The sequence below is a fragment of the Dermochelys coriacea genome, chromosome 26 (assembly GCF_009764565.3).
Source record: "Dermochelys coriacea isolate rDerCor1 chromosome 26, rDerCor1.pri.v4, whole genome shotgun sequence".
Lineage (NCBI taxonomy): Eukaryota > Metazoa > Chordata > Testudines > Dermochelyidae > Dermochelys > Dermochelys coriacea.
The window spans coordinates 12,247,996-12,262,443 of record NC_050093.1 but is presented as its reverse complement, the minus strand read 5'-3'; the positions used below and the strand labels follow the sequence as shown (position 1 = coordinate 12,262,443).

Here is a 14,448-nt window from a genome sequence, read left to right as displayed (position 1 = left end):
CCCACAGGCAGGTTTTCTCCAAGATGTCCATCTTGGAAACTCACACAGCAAGCAGTAATTCTCCATACTCATTATGGCTGCACTCCATTATTTGAATAGATTAATCGAATTAACAACATTCATCTCACTTGGACTAAAGACATTTTATAGTGTACTATCAACAGTGATTCCCCCCACCGGCTAATTAAAGTGCTGCCCTGAAGGACCGTCTGAATGAAAGGCAAATTCATTGCTCCTTAGCCAAGGAGATGGTGCCTTATCGGTGGGGTTCAAGAATGGGATACTTAACTAAAAAAGTAGTTATTAAAATATTATCCATTGATGGTTGTTATGTTACATGGCATGCACACAGAGCATTCATGGTTTTTATCTAATTTGTCTGACTAGAAGGTTGCAAAGTAACAACTATTTCTTAGAATCCAGAACGATAACACACAAGCACTCAAAACCAGAGTGAGAAAACAGGCTGCTCCCTAAAACAGCGAGACAATTTAGGAAGCTTAAAGCAAGGTGGGGTCTTTCCAGATTAGGAAAGAGCCCAAAGAGCCCCCTAGCCTGCAAGCATGACTAGGAACCCCCCACCCCATCTACACACACACTTAAAGTAGTCGCTTATAATTCCAACATAGTCCTCAATATGCCAATTGTCCTCAATAGTCAGCTGGTTGAAACAAACGGCTTGCCATAGGCTAGTTCCTAGCAGAGAGGTGTGCCCATGCTAGTCATTCTTTGTTAGCGCTCTGAGCAGAGTGGCCAAGGATTGCACTAAAGTGCTCTCTACTCCATTCCATGATGGAAATACCCCTCCTTGGAGTCAGAGCTATACTGCAGAAATAGCACATGAATACATGCACTGGGGGAGGCAGGAAGCTTGCAAGGTTGCCACTGACATACCTGTTCTGTGGTAGGGAGAGGTCTGAAGGCTTCAGTTCTATCAATCTCGTCCCTTCCATCTCTATTAAGCAGACCCAGAGCAAAAGACAAACATTCGCTGTAGAGAAGGGATGTTGGGCAGTTCTAGTCACCTTCATCAGAACAAAAAGGGTTATTTAGTGAAATTGAAAGAAAGATAGCACATTTAGAAGAGCAATTTTCCCGTCCAATGCAAGATTAGCCTGGGGAATTCACTGCCAAAAAGACACAGAGGCAAAGAATTCAGGAAGATGTTTTTATTCATATACACAGTTTGAGTTTTGACAGTTGGGTTGTTGTTGTTTTTTTAAGTTCACAAAAATACAAATTTTCAAGTTTCACGGCATGAGCCAGTCTCTGGTGAGGGTCAAAAGGAAGCTTTCCCTAGGAGAGGGTTATTCCCTAACTGCCGGCTACAGGGTTTTTGGGTTTTTTTTATAGCTTTCTCTAAAGGAGGCACCACTGGCCCCTGCTGAGACAGGAGATTGGATTATATGAACCCCAGTCTGATCTGTTCTGAAAATTTTTATCTCCAAACAGCAAGATTTGTAGATTGGTGGTACCAGAAGCAAGTTTTGCTATTCATGCCATTAGCTAGTGCTAAAAAACGAGTTTAAAAAAAAAATAAATTCCCAAACGCAAAGTCTCTAAAAATACCAAAGCAACATCAATCATTCTTGGAAACTCTTTTGGCTTTAGATTTCAATTCCATTGAGGGGCTCTTCTCAATAGTAACACCCTCAAAATCATATATTAGAGTTTCAAATCATCTTCCATTTGACTTGCAGAATAAATCAACCTGCATATTCCACGTCGACATCTCTTGTTATTTGCATCATTCCCCTCCCCATACTGCCATTTTTAATGGCTAAACATCCCACAACGTCAGATTTATGTAACAAGTTACACAACAAATATTACTTTGTGATATTGATTCACTTGCTTATGTTTTATTGTCCTTGTCATTTATTGCAAAAAACAATAGCCTGTTCTGTTGGCTGTGGGGGACCATGAGTCAGCCTGCAGAGTTGTACATCAGATCAGGGCCTAAAGTGGTCATTTTTTCCCATTTCTCTCCACGTGGTGCAAACCTGTCCCAGATCATCTCCTTTTGCCTCACACTAGCAGTCACAGAACAGGAAGTGAACAAAGATCTTCTATGCCCCACATTTGCCTATGGTGTGAGCCCACTGAAGTCAAGAAAGAATCTAACCCGAGCAACCCATGATAGGACAATCAACATCTGATCTAGCAGTTAAGGATCATGGTTCATTCTGCACATGCCACCAAATCTCGCTGATTTGAATGGGATTAGAGGGTGCACAACACCTCACAGGATTGGGCCAATGGTGGGACCACAGCTACTCTATCAATAAAAGGAATATTTGGAGACTGTCTCATTTATCTTTCTCTGCTCATTTGTCCACTACCCCTTGGACAGCCCATAAAAACAGATCTTCCCATCCAGTATCTCATACCCATTGCCTCGGTATTTCCTTCTCTAGCTCATTTCAGAGATATGTCCCAACTGGAATCCCAGATGTGAATGCCAACACTCGCCAACCCTTTTCCTAGCCTTGGCTCCAGATACGAACCGCACAACTGGTCTCTTGCTGTATTAATGGAAAACAAAACCAGGCATCGGACACCCCCCCAAACAAGCTTTGAAATTAGATCTGAACTTTGCAACCAGAGCTTCTCTTTCTAGAATGGACCATGCACACCGCTAAAATTTGGGAAAGCGGGAGGAAGACGTGGGGTGTAAGAGGAAGAGCAGAGTTTTCACTTGGATCAGAATCCGGGAGAGAGAGAGTTTTGTCTTAGCAAAACCCAAACCCAGGTAGTTCCATATAAACTAGATTGAGGGAGTGTTTGGATCAAAGTTCTATTTATCTGAACCCCACAAGTTCAGAGGGAAGCGGCAGGCGGAATCAAGAACTTCAGTGTGGGATATTCTCTCCACAATCCTAAATTTTGCGGTCTTCTTTTAGCTGTCAGTATCTTTCTAGGGGAAATCAGTCGCTTTCCCTACTTTAGTACTATTTGTTTCAAAATATTAAATGCACAACCCTGCTCTGCCCCATTGAAGTCATTGGCAGAGCTCCCACTGGAGTTCAATAGCAAAAAGGAGTGGGAGCATTAGCAAAGCTATCCCAGGAAATGTAATATTTTATGCAAAACTGGTCAGTTAGCAAGCGGTTAACTGTGATACTGCAAATAATTTTCATGGCTCTGGAGAGCAAAAGTTCAGAACAGGTTTGCCGTAACCAAGCATTAAAAATGAGTTTGCAAAACTTGTTAACAATCTTTGCTAATTATGGCTCGGTTAACACCAATGATTGGAAAAAAAAAATGTCACAGCAAATTGAATTCTCTCTGCCAAAGTAATTATGGACATGGCAGAAAAATGAGACTGAAAATGCAGCGAGGAGCTCAGAGGAATGATCAACTTTTAATATTTTAGCATTGTACTCAACAACTAACCCCTGGAGGTTCGGGGACAGAATAGGCCCACTGCTCCTCCTGCATGTCTTAAGAGGCGACTAAAAGGAAGAGGAATGGGCTCCACCAAGTTAGAAATTTGCCCAAGACACACCATACGATGAGCAAGTCAACCATGTCCATACCGGATTGGTCATGGCCCAGGTTAATAATGACCGCACCAACCCGTCTCCCACTAGGGCGGATGCGACAAGTATACTACCGGTGTAACCCCAACATCACAATAACCACATGGAATGTAAGGACATTGAAACAAATAGGCAGGTTGAAAGAACTCACGTACGAAATGGAACAATACACCTGGCACCTCCTAGAAATCTCTGAGGTCAGATGGAAGAACTTTGGAGAGGCACTACCAGAAGGCGGCCATGTACTCTATTACAGTGGCGAGGACAAACATGTCAACGGTGTAGGATTTCCTGTGCATAAAGATATCAAGAATTCAGTAGTAGGATGCCACCCATATCCAAATCAGGCTTATTTCCATTCCGTCTAAAGGCAGCTCCATTTAATATCACAGTGGTACAAGTCTATGCCCCTACAACAGACTATGACAATGAGAAAATTGAAGATTTTTACAATCCGCTCCAAGACATCATTGATAAGGTACACGAGAAAGATATCCTGATTGTAAAGGGAGATTGGAATTTGCAGTTCTGCAGAAAAGGACCTAGGGGTTACAGTGGACAAGAAGCTGGATATGAGAGTCAACAGCATGCCCTTGTTGCCAAGAAGGCCAATGGCATTTTGAGCTGTATAAGTAGGGGCATTGCCAACAGATCGAGGGACATGATCATTCCCCTCTATTTGACATTGGTGAGGCCTCATCTGGAGTACTGTGTCCAGTTTTGGCCCCCACGCTACAAGAAGGAACTGAAAAAATTGGAAAGCGTCCAGCGGAGGGCAACAAAAAATGATTAGGGGACTGGAACACATGACTTATGAGAAGAGGCTGAGGGAACTGGGATTGTTTAGTCTGCGGAAGAGAAGAATGGAGGGGGGATTTGATAGCGGCTTTCAACTACCTGAAATGGGGTTCCAAAGAGGATGGATCTAGACTATTCTCAGTGACAGCAGATGACAGAACAAGGAACAATAGTCTCAAGTTGCAGCGAGGGAGGTTTAGGTTGGATATTAGGAAAAACTCTTTCACTAGGTGAAGCACTGGAATGCATTACCTAGGGAGGTGGTAGAATCTCCTTCCTTTGAGGTTTTTAAGGTCAGGCTTGACAAAGCCCTGGCTGGGATGATTTAGTTGGGGATTGGTCCTGCTTTGAGCAGGGAGTTGGACTAGATGACTTCCTGAGGTCCCTTCCAACCCTGATATTCTAGGATTCTATTAATGCTAAAATAGGTACTTACGCACAGGCAGATTGGCGAGATTATTGCGGCCCTTTCTATAATACAGTCACAAGTGAGAGAGGACTGAGACTTTTGGAGTTTGCCAGCTATAACAATCTGGTTCTTGCAAACATATTAGAAGCGCATAAAAGCATCCAGATGATCAATGTGGCATGCACCTGATGGTTTACATCACAGTCAGATCGACTATAGCATGGTGCAAAACCGATTTCATTCTGGGATCAAGAACGCTAAAACAAGGAGCTTCCCTGGTGCTGATATTAGAAGTGATCATGACCTTATGCTCAACTTTTGGCTGCAGCTAAGGAAAATCATTAGGCTAGAGTTCATCAGAATCAAGTTTGACTTAGAAAGACTTAGAGACTGAAGCATTGCAGAGTCATTCCAAGCAATGATCGGCAGAAAATTTCCTCCACTGCTTGCTCTAGAGGAAGACATAGAAACAATGACCAACCATTTCAATGCTGTAATGAATGAGGCAGCAATGGACATCCTTGGGAAACATCACAAGAAGACAAAATCATGGTTCTCAAATGAAATACTACAAATGTGTGACATTAGAAGAGAATCTAAAAAGAGACAAGAACAGCACTGAGGGAGCTGATAAATACAGAGTGATTGGCAGACAGGTCAAGAAAGGAATGAAGGAAGCCAAGGAGATATGGATCGAAAAACAAAATGTTCTAAAATTGAAGAGAGTGTATCAATAATAAAAATAGCAAATGAGGCTTCCAGACTGTAAAAGATCTAACGAAGAAAAGATGAACCAAAGCTAACGCAATTCAAGACAAAGAAGGGAACAGTCTTACAGAAGAAAGGGACATCATCAATAGGTGGACAAATTACTGTCTGATGTATAGAATCACTGGACAAATAGAGATCTTAGTGTCCTAGACAGCCCAGATTCAACAGAGGAGGATGACCTTCCAATACTGCGTGAAGAAGTGGAGACAGCTGTGAAATCACTCAAGAACGGAAAGGCTACAGGTATTGACAACATCCCAGCCCAACCAATGAAATTCAGTGAAGAAATAGTAAGAGACATACTCATCAAGATCTGCAACAAAATCAGGCAGACTGGTGAGTGGCCCTCCATTGGCCACAGTCATTAATCATCACTCTGCCAAAGAAAGGTAACCTGCAATTGTGTCAAAATTATTGGACCATAAGCCTAATTAGCCATCCCAGCAAAGTGATGCTGAAAGTCATATTGAACAGATTGAAGCCACAAGTGGGGAGTATCATCGCTGAAGAACAGGCTGGCTTTCGTGCTGGAAGAAGTACCACAGAACAGATTTTCAACCTTCATGTTCTATGTGAGGAATACTTGCAATACCAGCAAGACATCTACCACGTCGTTGACGACTTCAAGAAGGTGTTTGACAGAGTATGGTATGAAGCTCTCTGAGCAACCACGAAGAAGTATAATGAAGAAGTATAATGTTGGTCATAAGCTTATTCTTACCTTTAAACAACTGTATGCCGAAGCCAGCAGTGCAGTTCTCGTCAATGGCACAACAGGAGAGTGGTTTCGCACCACTGTTGGAGTCTGGCAAGGCTGCCTTCTTTCACCCACACTGTTCAACACCTACTTGTAGTGCATAATGACTGATGCCCTAGGTGGTCACGTATGCACAGTCAGCATTGCGGGTGAGCAATCTCAAATCTTAGGTTCACTGAGGACATTGATGGCGGGTAGCAAAGATGAACTTGCCAATCTTGTGAAACGATTGGATGAAACCTCCGCAAAATATGGCACGGAAATCAGTGCAGAGAAAACCAAACTGATGACAAACAAACATGACGGGATCAACTCACATATCATGGTCAGTGGACAGGTTTCAGAGTAGCAGCCGTGTTAGTCTGTATTCGCAAAAAGAAAAGGAGTATTTGTGGCACCTTGGAGACTAACAAATTTGTTAGTCTCTAAGGTGCCACAAGTGCTCCTGTTCTGTCAGTGGACAAGAGCAGGAGACAGTGAACCAGTTCAAGTTACCAGTGGAGGGAGGTTACCAGTGGAGTTCCTCAGGGATCGGTTTTGGGACCAATCTTATTTAATCTTTTTATTACTGACCTTGGCACAAAAAGTGGGAGTGTGCTAATAAAGTTTGCAGATGATACAAAGCTGGGAGGTATTGCCAATTCAGAGAAGGATTGGGATATTATACAGGAAGATCTGGATGACCTTGTAAACTGGAGTAATAGTAATAGGATGAAATTTAACTAGTGAGACCTCACCTAGAATACTGTGTGCAGTTCTGGTCTCCCATGTTTAAAAAGGATGAATTCAAACTGGAGCAGGTACAGAGAAGGGCTACTAGGATGATCCGAGGAATGGAAAACTTGTCTTATGAAAGGAGACTTAAGGAGCTTGGCTTGTTTAGCCTAACTAAAAGAAGGTTGAGAGGAGATATGATTGCTCTCTATAAATATATCAGAGGGATAAATACAGGAGAGGGAGAGGAATTATTTCAGCTCAGCACCAATGTGGACACAAGAACAAATGGGTATAAACTGGCCACCAGGAAGTTTAGACTTGAAATTAGACGAAGGTTTCTAACCATCAGAGGAGTGAAGTTTTGGAAGAGCCTTCCAAGGGAAGCAGTGGGGCCAAAAGATCTATCTGGTTTTAAGATTCTACTCGATAAGTTTATGGAGGAGATGGTATGATGGGATAATGGGATTTTGGTAAGTAATTGATCTTTAAATATTCAGGGTAAATAGGCCTAATCCCCTGAGATGGGATATTAGATGGATGGGATCTGAGTTACCCAGGAAAGAATTTTCTGTAGTATCTGGCTGGTGAATCTTGCCCATGTGCTCAGGGTTTAGCTGATTGCCATATTTGGGGTCGGGAAGGAATTTTCCTCCAGGGCAGATTGGAGAGGCCCTGGAGGTTTTTTGCCTTCCTCTGTAGCATGGGGCATGGTTGACTTGAGGGAGGCTTCTCTGCTCCTTGAAGTCTTTAAACCATGATTTGAGGACTTCAATAGCTCAGACATAGGTGAGGTTTTTCGTAGGAGAGGGTGGGTGAGATTCTGTGGCCTGCGCTGTGCAGGAGGTCAGACTAGATGATCAGAATGGTCTCTTCTGACCTTAGTATCTATGAATCTAAGTATTTGGGGGCAATCACCACTGATGAAGGATCCAAGGCAGAAATTCTGGCAAGAACTGTGCGAGCAGCAGCAAAGAACATCTCCCTGGACTCCAAACTTAAACTACTGCATGCACTGGTCATCTCCATTTTTCTGGATGCGTGAGAGACATGGACCCTTACGGCAGAACTTGAACGGAAAATACAGATAGTAGAGATGAGATACTTCCGTGAAATCCTGGACATCTGCTGCTTCGACCACGTCACTAATGAAGAGGTCCACAACATCATCACCCAGAGCACTGGGTCATATGAAGATCTCCTGACGAATGTGAAGAAGCACAAGCTGAAGTAGTACAGATCTAACAAGATCATCTGACCTATCCAAGATCGTCCTCCAAGGGACAGCACAGGTGAAGAGAAGATGAGATGAAATGACAACATAAAAGAGTGGACAGGAATGGACTTTGCGGCGACTCAAGCACTGACACACAATTGTCAGGGGTGGGGACAATTAGTGGATTGCTCATCAATGATGGTGCCCCAGTGACCAATGCGGTTATGGGAGTGACGACAACGACTCCTCAACAACCGTTTCTGGAGGGACCTGGTGGCACAGATATATTGAGATGGGTGAAGATCTGTAAGGAATTTCCCCCAAATTCCTTAGCAGGAGCTGAGAGGTTGTTACTGAAAGGATAGGGGTCTGACAGAGCTAAGAATTCAACCCAGATCGGAGTCCCAGTCCAATGACTTAACCATTAGACCATTCTTCCCTCTTGGTTCCCCAATTCCTAGCTAACAGAACACTGAAAGACCACCACTCTTCACTTCTTATTCAATAAGTTTCTCAATAACCTTATAGTTATAGCTTGGACAACTTTGTGGTAGACTTTGCTTGTTAAACAGACTTGAGCAGCAACAATGCAATGCTTTGCTAGTTGTCATATCTAGGTGATAGAACGAGTCACCTGCCTTAGCTAACAGAGACCACTTGACCTTTCCCAACAACTCAGCTCTTGCTAATAGGGTGGCACAGGTGAGGCAAACACTACTAGCCTGGTACAGACAGGCAAACTCATAAAATTCCTAGTGCTTCTAGTTTCTGATCAAGCTGGAAATACAGCGAGAAAAAGTGGGATGGTCCGGTGCTTAGAGTGCTAGCCTAGGACGTGGTCAGTTCTCTGCTCTGCCACAGACTTCCTGCATGACCTTGGACATGTCATCTAGTTGCTTTGTGCTTCAGTCATCTGTGCAATGGGGATAACGGCACATCCCTACCTCACAGGGGAGTCATGGGAAAAAAGCATTAAAGATTGTGAAGCGCTCCAGTACTATGGTAAGGGGGTCAGAGAAGTACTGAACAGACAGCCAGGATTATGGAATTTACCTTCTGGATGGACCTGAAAGAGGCACAGACCCCTCCACCAAATCCTAACCCCTCCCACCGCCCCCTCAAAAACACAAAAAACATTCCTTAAAGTTGCAGTTTGAGTTTTGGGTGAGAGAAAATTCAAGTTGTTTCTTATTATCTCCAGCCCAGTTTGCTGGTCTCTTGACATGTCTGGATGTTTTATCACTAGCCACGTTCTTAGGGTTTAATATTGGCCAAATTGCTTCCTGTTATTTGGGCAGATTTAATTGAAAATTTCATAGATGAATATGGACTTCACCCATTCAATATAGTTTCCCTGTCTATCTCAAATACAGACACCTGGATTATAAATTTAGTTGCAAAGCTGCTGAGGCAGAAGGCTGATCTGAGATCCAACACTGAAATTCCCTGAAGTCAGTCTCTGGATGAAAGGGACTAAGCCAATTAGCAGATCAAGGGTTAAAAAAATAAAATAAAATAAAAAAAAATCAGTAATAGAATAAAGGGCTGATCACATCTGGCGGAGAGACGGGAAGAGCCATGGAACACCGAGACCAATTCAATAGAAGAAATTTGTAAGGCAGCACCTGTGCTGAATGTGGCGCCTCCATTAGTTACAGCTGTGTCAGATTATTAGAGACAACAGGGGTTTTCTCAGCTGATGCTCATCCACAAGGAGCTATCAGGTCACCTGTTCTACACTGTCTGAAGGGATAAACGTGGGCCTGTGTAAACTACTGAGCTGTGGATAGCTTTGTGACAAACTCAAAAGATGCTCAAGGAACAATCAGTTCTCTTATTGGTATTGGCTAAATCACTGGGCATATAATCCACAACAAGACCAACTGACTCAAGAGTTCATCTCGTGGTTTTCCTTGGTGTACATAGTCCCAGGAACTGAGGGTTCATCTACGTTAGAAATGTTACACTGACGTAACCAAGGGACTTTCAAAGTTGCCTCATTAAATGGATTTATGTGCATCTCCATGCACTGGTATAGTTACCATGCATGTGACACCACGGTTCATGGGATCGCAGCAATAACGTTAAGTTGCATGGTTTGCAAGAGACCTCAACACTGCAAGGCCCTGAGCTGCATTCAAGTCTGGCAGCCATGAAATCTCAAGTAGTAATGGGGTGCAGCAGTCAAATCTCACATGGTTACAGATTAGTATAGGTTGGACATATTTTTAACCATGTCTAACAGTTACCAGAGAGCATGGCAAAGCAGCTAAGAAGATATGTAGATTACGTAGCCCCTGTATGGGCAGCCAAATTAAACAAAAACAAGCAACAGCTTCAAGCTGCATCTTTACTGATAAAATCTAAGTGCTCTGTAAAACCCAAACCTCATAGCAAGCAAATAGAGACTGGTCTATTGTTAGCTCCTAAAACCGGACGCTGTGTGACTCACAACAAACTATCCCTTACTGCATTTGTCTAACTCTAGTCTGAAGCCACAAAAAAGGGGTTCTGTTTTTATTTTTTGAAGTGTGATTATTTGGAGTACAGATCAAAATGCTTTAAAAAGAAAAAAAAAATCTAGAGACTAAAAGGAACATTAATTAAGGTTAGGATTGCTAATGCACAGAAATCAGCTGATCCAAAGTCAATGGTTTCCACAGTGAACAAAACTAGCATTTTATATGTACGTACATATTTGCAAGACAGACACAGGCATAAAACAGCAGATACAAGAAGATATAATTAGGCTTGGAAGGATCCAATTTTTATTGGGAAGTGTCAGTGAATGTCTGTTCACCATACACACAAAACAAATGAAAACATTTCCATCGATCATCATCAAAATTTATAGACAGACAAGAAAAATGCTGCTTGAAAACTTAGAGTCTGAGTTAAGGGTATTTATTTTGTATAGTTTGACATGTCATGTTGACAATTTGTGTTTTAATAATAAAGCTTTAATTTTTTGAATCTCAGTGTCTTCTGTCAGTAAATATAATTAGAGACCCACAATTTCCTCCCCCCATAAGGTTCCACAAATGTGAAAATTTAAAATTGATTAAAAAGAAAAGCTTACAACTCATAGTTGTGCACAACTGATTCTTTTTTAAAGAAACATTTAACGTTGATATTATCCATCAAAAGCACTAAAAAAAAATTAAGTCCTGCCAAGCCCAAATACTACCCTGCTCTTACAGCACTTATCAGTAAATCTCAAAGCCCTTTCCAAAAAGAGGTCAGTATTGCTCTATATTTTGCACATTGGGAAACTGAGGCAGTGAGGGATGATGCAACTTGCCCCAGGCTACCCAGTCAGAGCCAGGAATAGACTCAAGAGCCCTGAGTTTTATCTGTGGTCTACTAGACCATAACTGCTTCTCAGTTCTGCAATCCAATCCCTGCTTGCATGTGGAGCCACACTGACTTCAGCCTGCCTGCATCAAATCAGATTGTAAGGCTGGAGACCTTTGTGATAAATGCAACAGTCGCCTGAGTCAAAAACCTATCACAAACCTTGGACAATCTCACCTTCACTCTGCTCACTATTCTCTCTGTGCCAGGACTACTTTTAACATCTCAGATCTATGCAACTTCAAAGCAGATGTTACTTAAAAAAAAAAAAAAAAATGGAAACCTCAGCCAGATAAGCATTTCCTTTTTCCCCCCACCAAATGTAGAATCACTCTCCACAAATTAACATGGTAAAAGGTCAATATTTATTCCTGGATCAGTGACAATTTAAAGTTATATATCATTCATGCTAACTGGGCTGGAAAAAAAGTTTCATTCCATTCAAAAAGTAGAAGTCCCCATTTCAAAAAGGTATAATGTGTTCAGATACCACAAAGACAGACATGGTGTAAAAACCTAAAGACAGATAGATACAGTACATCATGAGATGATACAGCTGTGTAGGGATGAAAATTCCATTTCAAAAGATTTTGAAGTCTGGCTTTGTTCTGGGTTGGAACAAAATTCAAATTTTCAGAATTCCCTTTGAGAGATAATAGGGAAAAAATTGTCTGGGGGTCAATTGAAATGTTGTTTAAACAAAATCAAAGTGGTTTTGTATTATAATACAAAATTAAAATGCCACACAAAGCAGCTTCAGAAAGAAAAGTTAAAAAGTGTTTTGTTCCAAACAATGTTGAAACGGGACTTTTCAATGTAGACTGAATATTTCCCCCCTGGTTTTCTTCTGAAAACAAAATTCCAGTGAAATTGACCCAATTTCACAAGGCGTTTTGATTTCAACAGATCGTCTTTTGGTTGTGTCCACGCAGCACCTAGTACAATGGGGTCCTGCTCTGTGACAAGGGACCCCTAGGCATTGCAGTAATAGAAACAAACAGCAGCATATTCGGAGAGAATGTGGTTCAGTCTAAGTTTCTCCAACCAGCTGTATGAATCTATATTACCTTGGACTTTAAGAGTCAACATTATTAGGTTTGCTCTGAGATCCTGGGAACTCCCTTTATGAATATTAATTTCATAGCACCCCTGTAAGGCATTGTTACACCCATTTTGCAGACGCAGAAACCCAAGCACAGAAAGGTGACTTGCCCAAGACAGTGGATGAGCAAGCGCTACTAGAAGCTTGGAAGAGTTTTGACTCCCCAACCCAAAGCTCCTGCCAGCCCACACCCACTCCCAGATCTTCAGGCTTTTAGCTGTGAATTAATATGGAAGATACAGCTGTTGCTGTCTTGGCCAGAGTTTAAGGCCAGAAGGTACCACCAGATCATCCAGTCTGACTTCCTATATAGGACAGGCTCTCAACACCACCTCGCACCTGCACACTAACCCAACCACCAAAACAAGACCAACATATTACAGCCCACAGGAGACTAGAGTATTACGTGCCACAGGCCGAGAATAGGAGGGACTGAGGTGCACCAGTGCTCGAGGCCCCCCCCACAGTGGCCAAAAAATGATTAACTAGGGGTTGCAACAGTACAGAGTTTTGGGCCAACATTTTCAGGCTTGGGCACCTAAAGTTATCCTCTTAAGCCCCCAGTTCGGCTGTTAAATCCAAACTGGCCTGATCGACAGAGGTACCTGGAATTTCCATGACAGTCACCTGGAGCTGCGGGAGCTCCACACCTTTGAAACATTAAGCCACTTCTGCAGTAGCCTCAATAGGGATTTAGGAGACCAATTTTTGGCACCTTGGGTAAAATGTTCAGCAGGGCCTGAGTCCCACAGATTTCCAGGGGGTCTTGGAGCCCAAAAGCACTTGAGTGCTTTTGAAAAAAAAAATTTACCCCTTGGGCCTACATTTCAGAGGTGCAGAGCACCCCCAGTTCCCACTGACTGTAAAGGAGATTGCGGGGGCCTATGGAAACAGCGTCCCTAGATTTGCAGGCACTGGCCTGATGTTTTAAAACTGTCTCAGACTCACAAATTAAAAAGCACCTTGGCACGGGTTTCTTCTAACTGCGTTAACAGTGGTTTCTGCTACTGCATTCCACTTGGAGAGCAACAGAATCCCAGAGGCCGGTTCCTGGAATCAAGATGTTGCCAGCATAGTTCAGTTCCTTTCCCGTGGGCTGGAGTTTGAAAGGGTGCGTCAGAACCGCTCTGCTTGTTTCCTGTCACTGAAGTCAGAAAGGAATCTCTTGGAATACATCAGGATAAACTGTGCCTTACAGCACAGCCAGGCATCGAGAGACCAGGACAAAGCTGGGAAAAGGACAGAAAGAAGCAGTCTGCTGATGGGGCTTCACAGCTGAACAGCCTGCCTGGGGAGGAGAATTGGCATAGGATCCTGCAGTGAAACACTTCACTTTTTATAGCGGTTATTCACAGGGCTGGTTAGTTTGTGAATTCCACAGAGCCGAAAAGGTAGGGAGAGGAGGGTGTATTATCCAAGCGGCTGCCTCCTGCTTTCCATCTCAAAGCTGCCCACTCGAGCAACACTGCAGCATATCTGCTGCCCCATCCTGCAATTGCCATGCAAGTTACACACAAGGAGGGCACAAGTGTACGCTGGCATAACAAGACCAAATCAGATCAGCACTGCGGTTGCTCAACAAGGCCTCTTACTAGAGCTCTCTATAAATAAGGATGGAGAGGATCATGTGATGCACATTTGTCCCACCCTCTTCTTGGGGACAGGAGGAGGTAGCTAGGCAGAGAACAGCTTGTACAACACCCCCTGCTGCTTCCTCCTGTCCCCCAGGAGAGGGTGGGACAAATGTGCGTCACGTGATCCTCTCCATCCACATAAAAAGGACTC

The 14,448-nt window shown here is 43.0% G+C and overlaps 1 long non-coding RNA gene across 1 annotated transcript in view; it reads right to left on the bottom strand.

Moving 5' to 3' along the window:
• The window catches only part of LOC119848813, a 187,076-nt gene that overhangs the window by 141,722 nt on the left and 30,906 nt on the right, over positions 1 to 14,448 (bottom strand). Inside the window, exon 2 of the long non-coding RNA XR_005290343.1 lies at positions 895 to 1,025. This is a non-coding gene — a long non-coding RNA (uncharacterized LOC119848813). The remainder of the gene's footprint in view (positions 1 to 894; positions 1,026 to 14,448) is intronic.